Source organism: Littorina saxatilis, linkage group LG16 (genome assembly GCF_037325665.1).
Source record: "Littorina saxatilis isolate snail1 linkage group LG16, US_GU_Lsax_2.0, whole genome shotgun sequence".
In the NCBI taxonomy this organism is placed as follows: Eukaryota; Metazoa; Mollusca; class Gastropoda; order Littorinimorpha; family Littorinidae; genus Littorina; species Littorina saxatilis.
Window position 1 is genome coordinate 189,573 of NC_090260.1, and position 11,258 is coordinate 200,830.

The window sequence follows — 11,258 nt, forward strand, 5'->3', positions numbered from 1 at the left end:
TTCTGTGTTGAAAACATGTTTTTGTCAGCAACAACTACCAGAATGGACCATGTTGCCTTTTGTGGACAACAACATGTGCATGTATCCACGGAAATCACTGAACATTGAAACACTCATGGACATGTATCATGGAGAAGACAAGAGAAGCTCTGAATGTTTGGCATTATAAGTCAATATGCCTGGTTTCATGCTTGCTTACTTATTATCTATAAATTGTTCAAAAGTCTGACTTTTGCAAGGTTTGTTCTTGTTAAAGAACTAGATTTTTTTTCCATCTGCTCTTTTTTTTATTTCCTTTATATACACATAAACATAGTATAGCATACATCATACACCGAGTTTATCAACAAAGCGCATACACACGTACATACCTAGACAAGACACAGACATAGACAGTAGGGTGGGTTGTTGAAAAGACAGGGGATATGGAAGGGGGGGGGGGTAACTGGGGTTGTTGGGGGGGGAGGGGGGGGGGGTAACTGAGGTTGGGGGGGGGAGGGGGGTAGGTGGGGACGGTGGTCACAATTTAGCCTCCAAGTATACATGGGGTTTAATTATCGGCATAAAAGTACTGTATAACCTGTTATGAGTAAATGGGTCAGGGGGTATCACATTCAAAAATGTTCATACGAAATCAATCAATACAATTATCCTATAGCATCAATGAAAAAAGTGTCTATATAAACACCACTCTTTTTCAAATTTACCATAATAATTATTTACACTAGCATTATACTTTTCGATCAAAAACCTTTGTTTAACAATTTTCACAAAAACACTTAATGTTGGGACTGACTTATTTAATTTGGCTCCAAATATACTTTGTTTGGCAAGGAGAATAAACAAATCAAAAACAGCATCCGTATGAAAGTTGTCTAAATACCCTAAAATGACAAGCTCTTTTGACAAATACAAATTACTGCAATGTGGGAAGTTTAGACATAACAATTCTGTGAAATCAGACCAAAAAAGCTTAACTCTTGTGCACTCCCAAAACAAATGTTCTAAGGTTTCCTCTTCCTGTGTTCAAAAGCTACATAGTGATGTGTCAGAAATTTTCATCAAAAATAACAGGCGTTGAGTGGGACACATTCTATGTAGTATTCTATATTGGAACCACCTCAGGTATGTGTCTTGTGTAGTTCGCCTTATTGTCAGAAATACCTTTCCAACATTTACATCAAAATTTAATAAATCAGCCCATTTTTCCATGCACTGTAAATTGCCATCATTTTTCACAAGATGGGTATATATATATGTTTTACTCCACCTTTAGCTATTTGTTTCCATACAACATCATCACCAATATGAAAAACATTGTTTAAAACTGCATCTAACTTTAGTCTTTTATGAAAATTCTTAAAGGCAGAGTAAGCCTCCCGTAAACCATCACAGATACGGTCAGGCTTTTACACACAGTACAAACACCCTTTCATTTAAACACTCACCAATTGAGAACATCCTAGGTGCCCTCCGTAAAGAGCGAACAATTTTCAAAGAATTTATTTTTGCGTGGTTTATCTTACCCCTGAGCCATCGTGAACCCGTGCGATCCAGTTTTCCCTTTTCACAATGCAGTCGTCATAGTTAGTCATTTGAATGCGACTCGACGTGAGCTTATCTACAATAGCACGTTTTTTTATGCACGAAACAACGGCTGTGGTTCACAAGAACTCTAGCGATGGCTTTTGACTGTTGAGAGGAACGGCGATTTGCACTGATAAACCGGCCGTCGTCTGCTACGACCCTTGCGTGACCCTGCTTCCGGGCTTTTCTTTTTTTAAACTTTCACAACTTCGAATTGTTCTGATCTTGTCTTGATGAAAAACGAATTATTTTATGATTAAAGAATGTTTGTGTAACAAGCTGTCAATTTATTATTTAGATTTTAAAAGTTAGGTCTAGCGCAAAAACGAGGCGCCGTTGTTGTTAACGGAACAAGTCTACGAAAATAAATTCTTTGAAAATGTCTCACGCTCGACAGAAAGCAGCCAGGATGTTCCCGTTCGGTGAGCGTTCAAATGGAAGTATGCTTGTACTGTATTTAGACGCTCGGGGAGCTCTGTGATGGTTTACGGGAGGCTTACTGTGCCTTTAACTGAGCGCATAACACCCTCGAAAAACACAAAAACCAGTTGTAAATTTGGATGTTTCAATTTAAAATCGTTATATGAAAAAAAAAACATCGGCTCTCATCAAGTGACCGACTGTAATAATGCCGTTTTCCATCCAATTCCTGTTAGAAATAACCTTTTTATCTATGCAAATATGCACATTATAATACAGACGCTCTGAAGCAAAATCACTCAGGGAGATGGGGACTCATTTGCATGCAAAATGTTTATAATGTTTGAAAACATCTCTCCAGAAAGAATTTTGAACTCTTTGCATCAATATGTTTCCAAACTCACCTCCTCTCTTGTGAATGTTATGTACAAGTGGACACAGAGCTTTTAGAAGTTTAGTTACTTTTCCTTCACTACAAAGGACTCGCTGTAACCATGATATCTTCAGAGCTGACAAAAAGCATTTCAAATACACCATTTTGAGACCCCCATCTTCGAACGACTGATATGCTGTTATTCTCTTTATTCTATCCTTCTTACTATTCGACACAGAGAGGAAAAAACAAAACTTATTCAAATCAAACAAAAACTTATCATCAGGGTCTGGTAAACTCATAAACAGATGAGTTAACTTAGACAGCGCCAAACTCTTAATAATAAGAACTAGATTTTACACAGAATGTATTTCACCTACAGTAAGAAACAAAATGTGCAAATTGCATCGTCTGTCGACCAGCCACAGAAGCAAACCTGGCCATGTATACGTGTACCTAATACACATCCAACAACCCAGAAACATGCGTCTTTGTTTTTTAGAATGTGAAAAGGATATTGAGCAATTTCCTGCGGAATATGGCCCATTATGATTGCAGTAGGGCTGTTTGAGCCAACCCTATCACAACCCCCGAATCCCCCACGTGCCTACCAGAATAGCAATATATAAACATACCTATTATTAAGTACAAAACTTAAAAATATTACATAATAATTGAAAAATTCTGAATTCAATATGGTACACATGTAACAGAGCAAAAATCACTAAGAACATCTAGCATGAATACAAATTAAAAATAAAAATGATTATACAGTTAACTGCAAAATCATAAGAACATTATAATTAGAAGTAGTGTTGACAGAGCAAATGAAGGGGGATAGGAAATTGTAGATAATATACCCGTGGAAACATCTAAATAGCAATTCACATGGTAGTAAGTACAGCAGATTATAACAAACAATCCTCGATTTCAAATTGTTCAACTAGCACAGGAAAGAAGCTGCACACAGCCAAAATTCATAATCAGCAGTTCAGGGATGTCGTTAGGCATCGGACATCGGACAGGCCGATTCAGAGGCTCAAATGTCTGATTCACAGCCGCATGGCGGTCACATGTCCTATCTTTTTGAACTGAGCGCTGACATTGTCCGATAAGAACTCAATTCCTTCGGACAGCGCGATACTCGTTAATGTTCCTTTCAAGATACACATTTTCAAAAAGCGACCAAGCACTCTCGCGTATAGGTGCACTAAAGTTGTGCAATGCGGATGTTGCGTTTGGGTGACACCTTTCTGCAGCACATTAAAGTTAGGAGTATGGAAGACAACTCCAACTGACTTAGTCTTGCGTCTGCTTTTGCTTCAGTTCGAGACATTTTGACGAAGCGCACTTAGTTATGCCACCGAAAAGTAGAAATAAAACCTGCCAAACGTCAGAGCTGATGCCTCGGATTCAGTAAGACTTGCTTGTCCAAGGAGATCAAGTGCGTTGTCAGCGTCACAAAGTGCCTGCTCAGCTGCTTCACCTTTCTTAAATATATTATTCATGAGAGCTTTCCGCTTCCTTTCGCGCAGTTTCGCAATACAATATCCGGCTACGTGGCGCACCTTGGCCCTGCAGTCTGGTGCATCGGAGAGGTCTGGTTGTAGTCTGATGTTCGACTTCTCTGCAGTGCCAGGAACGTTTGGTTGTCTTCTTCTGGCTTCTTGGTGGACGACGAGTTAGACTTTCAACACCAGTGCGTGAGCAACCAAGAAGTTCGCATCGGTAACAGCAGCTTCACAACCAAACAAGGAACGGCAGAGGACAACGTATTGCCTGGAAGAAAGAAAAGCATGACACTCTGAATAAAATATGGTTATCAGTCTGCTGTCAACTTTCTCTGCGGATGAGAGGGCCAGAATCTTTCGCAGCATGAAGCCATAGACTTTCCTGAGGAACTCATCAACCAGTACAGGTGTCATAAGCAGCTGTTTAGCAGCTTGGGAAACTGCTTTTTGTTGTGGCGTCACCTGTTTATTTGTGAGATCCACAAGAACTGCCTTGAACTCCAGTGGAGTGCAGTCCAGATCAACATCTGGGTCGTCGTCTAGGGGTTCCTGATCCATCCATTCCAGTGGAACGTCTTCTTCACGTGGCTCATTGGCTGTGTCCTCAGCATATGTAGTTTGGAACCTGAAAGACACGAGAAAAATATATACTCGACCTGATCAAGCCTTTTTGAATACCCCGATTTAATATAAGTACACACCTGTCATTAACAGCAAGAATTAATATGGTTTTATGTGATCATTATCATTATTTTATGATTGCTTTATGAATACAAATTTGGTTGCAAGAAAAAATGTTTGCTGTCTTTTGCTGGAGAGCATACTGGGTGGTGCCATAAGTGATGCATATTGGAAGACGTACATTTAGAGCGGTACATTTAGATCGTACAAAAGAAACAGTAAGAAAAAGTTTATTTGCCTCAAACCTTTGGACTTCTGGTATTTTGTTGATTGTCCTTTGCTCATTATAACTGAATCTTATTTGCAAGAAAGCAACACATACATATTATTCAACTGAGAGATAACTCCTGGGACAAAAAGGTCACATCCTATGTGACATTTTGTGACACTCTGTTGTTTAGTTCCAACGAAGCTAAGTTTCACGCTACACTTTTAATTTCAGAGTGTAGTTTATCAACCTGGAGTATGCATCACTAATTTATCAACCCTTTGTACAAGAGTAGCATGATGATTGATGATAAAAATGTTTATGAGTGGCAACAGAGACAAGATAATGAACTTACCTTTTGTGCCTGCAACAGGTCAAATTTTCGTTGACTTCAGCGGAACCAACTTTGTAGTAGTCATGCACGGTAGAAGGTTGAGGAAGAACTTTTCTTGTGTCAAAGTTCACCACTCGCAAGCCTTCAATGCTTCTTGCTCGACCCAAGGCAACTCCAATTTGGCCAGGTTGGAAGACTTCTTCACAGTCAATCTCCACCCTTGAATGAAGAAACCAACCTTCTAGTTCTATTTATCACACAATCAAACATTTTTATTTACGATTTAAATGCGGTATGTTTGAATTGTTTGCTCCAATCACAAAAGTAAATCCCACAAAGTCTAGCTCCAAAACATGTATGTTGGGTAATAACATTTTTGTTGCTGGGTAAGTTGCCGAAAATGATTCCCCCCTCTGCTTCTTTCTCTTTGTAAACTTAAATTGTAGGGCTAGTTATTTTTCAGTAACTTACCCAACAACCAAAATCACAACGGGTCGGAATCCTTGATAGCTCATGGGTAGAGAATGTACACATTGTGGATCTACTTTTTGCGACTCAAAAGTTCAGAACACTCTAATGTACAAAATATACATTTCTGGAGCAAACAATACAACCATACAGCAACTACAGGCTTGAACATATAAATCTCAATATGAATTCCATGAGTTTGGTTGTTTTCTGAATTCAGATCTGCCGTGCACAATCATTTATAGCTAGCACGATTCCAAGGCAAGTAACTCTCATGTTTTGTCAAGCAACACGAGTAGTTCCCCTTTCAGATTTTAGCTGCATCGACAAGAGACTGCAATCCGACGGTAAGTTTTCAACAATATTTCATTTTATAAACAGATCACACCCAATCAAATGCAAACATCTAATCAATGTAAAGAACATGCAGCAGTTTCATACCCTATTTTGCCCCAGAAAACTGAACTTCATACAGTTTTTAACATTTGAACATGGGTGTAAAACTTCGTCTGCTAGTCACATTCGAGGAAAGAACATTTCCTGAGCGATACCAAAACATGAACAGAACACACACTATCTGACTTTACCGCCACAGCAGAATAACAACATAACTGTGTAATTGATTTTAGTCAAGAACAGGAAATATCAAAAATAATGGTCTCAGTTCGCGGTCATGAAAAACATCGCATTTTTCATGATCCGCTAACTTCGACGATTATTTTTAATAATCACTGAGACTTGGCATGTAACCTCTACATAACTAGCCATACAAGTTTACAGAGAGAAAGAAGCAGAGGGGAAAAAAAAGAGAATAATACATGGTTTGCTGTGTCGTACCAGATTTGTTTAGTTAAAAAAAAAATATATTGACCTGCAAGCGAAAGCACACAATTTTTGTAGGCCATGCAGTTAAAAAAAAGCAATTGCAGAAAATAACCTATTAGTCATATGTGTATGTTGAGATCATGGGAGTTTGTGAAACATAGGTGCTCAGTTTTAACTGGTTGACCACATATTGTTATTGTTTGGCTCTCTGGAACCGGGCATCACTAAAGCGGGATGCAAGTCTCAAACACATGCAAATCCTGGTCGAGTTATTTCCAAACTTTGTCTATTGCAAGCTACCTTTCAAGTGTCAGTCCTTGAGCTTTGTGGATGGTCAGTGCGAAGCTAGGAACTACTTGAAACTGATGCCTCACAGCGATGTCCTTCTTCTGTCGAGGATCATGGACTACAAACAAAATGAAAGTACAATCTTATCAATACATCTCAGGGATGGCCAAATCTCGAAATTTTAACTCACCAAACGGGTGAGTAACTTACAAGAAAGTTACTTACTTATGCCTTTGACCTCGTCCTGGGCATAGGCTGCCAACAAGAGTTTGCACACACACCGGCTGTGAATACATAGCACACACACATGCTCCGAGTCTATGACCGGCCGCCCTGAAATTTCTTATCGCTAATACATGGTCTCATGTCATCAGCACACACACCGGCTGTGACTCCATAGCACACACACATGCTCTGAGTCTATGACCGACCGCCCTGAAATTTCTTTTCGCTATACCTTGTCTCATGTCATCAGCACGTACACACACCGGCTGTGACTCCATAGCACACACACATGCTCTGAGTCTATGACCGACCGCCCTGAAATTTCTTATCGCTAATACCTGGTCTCATGTCATCAGCACACACACCGGCTGTGACTCCATAGCACACAGAAATGCTCCGAGTCTATGACCGACCGCCCTCAACAAAATCAACAACTCAGTCGAGTGACTGATCATATGGTCGGCAGCCTCAAAAAAATGTGTTATCTTCCAGCCTCCGACCCCCTTCCTGGACACCTTGCACATGCATTGCTGAAATCCAAAGTGATTATCCACAAGACCATCCCTGACTCAGCGAACTCGCTAAGTCTTCGCACAAACGAATGACCGTACACCATGATATTTCCACACTTGCAGGATGACCCAGATTTCGCTGATCTAGCCATTGTTTTCGGAACGAAGACCTGGAGTTATGCTCAGCGCTAACTACACTGATCAACCACAGTTTTTCCCAAACAAATTGTGTCAGTGTGCACCCCTGCACCTTACGAGGTATAACTTGACCACATAAAAACATCAAATTCAGTACTTATTCCTTCGAACCAAGTCGAATCTCCCCTTCGATGAAAAAACTTGTCAGTGTTGTAGCGTCCCTTTTGAGAAGTGGCCTTGACCCTTGATAGCGAATCTATCATGACAAGAAAGGTGGACTAGGCCAGTGGACTCAAAATAAAGTGGGATCGGTCTTGGGACCTGTCACTAAACTCCTCAACTTAAATTTCATTTGTATTTTTGAACAAAATATGACATTTTACTCAGATCTTGACAGTCACTGTTCACCTCGACTGCTAGCGCGGTCTTGGAAGAACACTGACTGTCTCGATCTGTGTAAAATGTCATATTTTGGTAAAATATTCAAATAACGTGTAGTAAAGTCTAAAAAAGGATGAAGTCTTACATCAGGAAGCCTTTAAAGTTTGTATGTGTGCTGTACGTTGTACAGTAAGCTATAAGGCTGATTGTATGTGTGCTGTACGTAGTACAGTAAGCTATAAGGCTGATTGTATGTGTGCTGTACGTAGTACAGTAAGCTATAAGGCTGATTTTGCAGATTCTTTTTTCATAACCTCTCAAAATTCACATCTATTTTAAGACTCTCTCCTGTTCCAATACCTGTTTTTCTGAAAATGTTGAACATTTTAGAAGTCAGGTTCCATTTTGAAGATAAATCAGAGTACATTGTGTAATAATTAACAATATCAAATATTCCATCCACATAAACAATGTGAGATGAATGGTGGTTTCTTGCCTGACCAGCGTTTTAGCCTGTTTGAGGGAAGCATATTGTTGTTTGTTTCATCTTTATGAACTGAGGATGGTTGTTTTTTTAAATTTTACCCAGATTGTTTTACAGTAGATTTTAGACCCCTCAATCTAAAACTTCTTCCTCCATTTTAAGACCATGATTTCTCTTTAACCCTTACACTGGTGCAATTCTGTAACACATGTTACATAGCCACTGGTGAATTAACAGAGAGAACAAACAAGAAGGGCAAAGCCCATACGACTCACATGCTTGACCTTGACCTTTACATGACCTTGACCTTCAGGGTGAAGGTCAAATAACTAAACCTAGCAATGACATCATACACTAAGAACTGCTTTACACATTTTTCCTACCAAAATACATGTGACCTTGACCTTGGGTCAAGGTCATCCAAGGTCATGCAACACAAAGCTGTTAATTCAAGACATAGGAAGTACAATGGTGCTTATTGGCTCTTTCTACCATGAGATATGGTCACTTTTAGTGGTTCACTACCTTATTTTGGTCACATTTCATAAGGGTCAAAGTGACCTTGACCTTGATCATATGTGACCAAATGTGTCTCATGATGAAAGCATAACATGTGCCCCACATAATGTTTAAGTTTGAAACAGTTATCTTCCATAGTTCAGGGTCAAGGTCACTTCAAAATATGTATACAATCCAACTTTGAAGAGCTCCTGTGACCTTGACCTTGAAGCAAGGTAAACCAAACTGGTATCAAAAGATGGGGCTTACTTTGCCCTATATATCATATATAGGTGAGGTATTGAATCTCAAAAACTTCAGAGAAAATGGGAAAAATAGCTGTTTTTTAGGCAACATTTATGGCCCCTGCGACCTTGACCTTGAAGCAAGGTCAAGATGCTATGTATGTTTTTTGGGGCCTTGTCATCATACACCATCTTGCCAAATTTGGTACTGATAGACTGAATAGTGTCCAAGAAATATCCAACGTTAAAGTTTTCCGGACGGACGGACGGACGACTCGGGTGAGTACATAGACTCACTTTTGCTTCGCATGTGAGTCAAAAACGGTCATATAGGTTTTCGCATCCATGGGAGGTAATCGGAACCGACCAAACAGACTGAGCCAGTAGCGCGACATATGTCGTGACAACCAGGTGACAGTATACGTAAAGTAGCGCGACATATGTCGCGACAACCAGCCTAAGGGTTAATAATCTCTGTATATTTACCCTTCCTCTTTTCTTAAGACCTATAAATTGTGTCAGATTTTGAATTGTCTCAAAAAATTGGGGTGGCGGGTGCCCACTGTAAATGAAAATGATGACAAAATAAAATGTAAACTCAGTAAAAATTCAGGTAAACAAAAAAACACAGGCATACCTGAGAACGCAATACGGCTCAACTCCACTGTCATGTTGGTCTTCTCGAAGTGGACAACCACTTTGTCATGGTGGAGGTCCACAACATGGCCAAGACTGCCGTTGACTAACTGGTCGCTTATGTTGCGGATCAGCATAACTGGACAATCTTTTTTCAGCCACAGGATCTTTGGGGCACGGGTGTTTTTCAAAGACCTTACATCTCCTTCATCAGTCGCGTGGAATTCCTGCAGCTGGCCAGGCATACCCAAAAGCTTCTGCCTGTTGTATCTAAAAACACAATTATATAACAAAACTTCAGATTTTTTAAAAGTAAATAAAAGACAACTATCATTGTCATCATTTTCACGAGTTTTCATTCACAAACACCTGGGAAATAAATCTCATGTTTCCCATGCAATAACTCGAGGTGATGAATGGGTTTCAAATTCAGGTTAAACGTAGATTGTTAAAGTAAAAACAAATCAGGCTGTTTATTTGATGTGTGGAACCATCTCAGCTTTGGATTCGTGTTTCCGAGGACAACGATTGTAAATATGTAATCTCAAAGACCAATCAATATTGATAATTACCGCGACGACTCATGGTCAATTTGCAACTTATCTCTGTGATCGCAAAAATCCACAACGAAAAGTCAAAAACACTTAAAAGAAAAAAAATATGCTCAACACTTACTGAACTCACAGGTATGATCGCAGCTCTGTACATTTTCAGACTGGAACAGGAAGAAAAGCGTCAACAAGCTACGTTTGACGTCACATACAAGTTTGACGTGTTATCTCGTGCTACTGTGACGATGCTTTGTGGCCCGGAGTTGGATTCTAAAAATTCGTCTCCCTGTGTGTTTTTGTGCATTTTGTTGCACAACCAAAATGATGACAAAAACGATGTTTAGTGGCTTGTTGTCAGACCAGCATTTTGTTGTTGGTCCTCGGGGAGCATATTGCCTTTTGTCTCATGTTTATCAACCGCGGCCTTCGGCCTTGGTCGATAAAGATGAAACAAAAGACGATATGGTCCCCTTGGACCAACAAAAAAGCTGGTCTGTCAACAAGCCACCAAACATCTTATAATATCCTACATATGTGAGAGAGACACTCGTGAGATAATAATCGTTCAAATCACACATGTAAATGAGGTCATGTCAAGCAAGTCTTGCAGGGACCTGTTTTTCAACTGCTTATGATGCCAAAGTCACCGAAAAACCTAGGTGTCACAATATTACTTTGAATCACCACTTCCTTACTACACAATCAACTCAAACTCTTTTCTATGCCTTTGTAATATAAAAACTAAACTATAACACATTTACCCTTTAAGTTTCCTAATTCACAAACAAAAAGTGTACTGAATTGTTAACTATATTGTTAAAGAGGATTTTTACTGTAGCAGACAGCATATTAAATCCATGCATTCACTGTACCTTTCCACCTGGAAATTTGTT

The 11,258-nt window shown here is 39.6% G+C and overlaps 1 long non-coding RNA gene across 1 annotated transcript; it reads right to left on the reverse strand.

Annotated features, from left to right (window-relative positions):
- Positions 1-4,452: 4,452 nt before the first annotated feature.
- Positions 4,453-6,815, reverse strand: LOC138951561 (uncharacterized). Its single transcript, XR_011451172.1, has 3 exons — positions 6,708-6,815; positions 5,136-5,333; positions 4,453-4,516 (listed from the first exon to the last, which is right to left on the reverse strand). It is a non-coding gene; the product is annotated as an uncharacterized lncRNA (long non-coding RNA).
- Between the last annotated feature and the right edge of the window lie 4,443 nt (positions 6,816-11,258).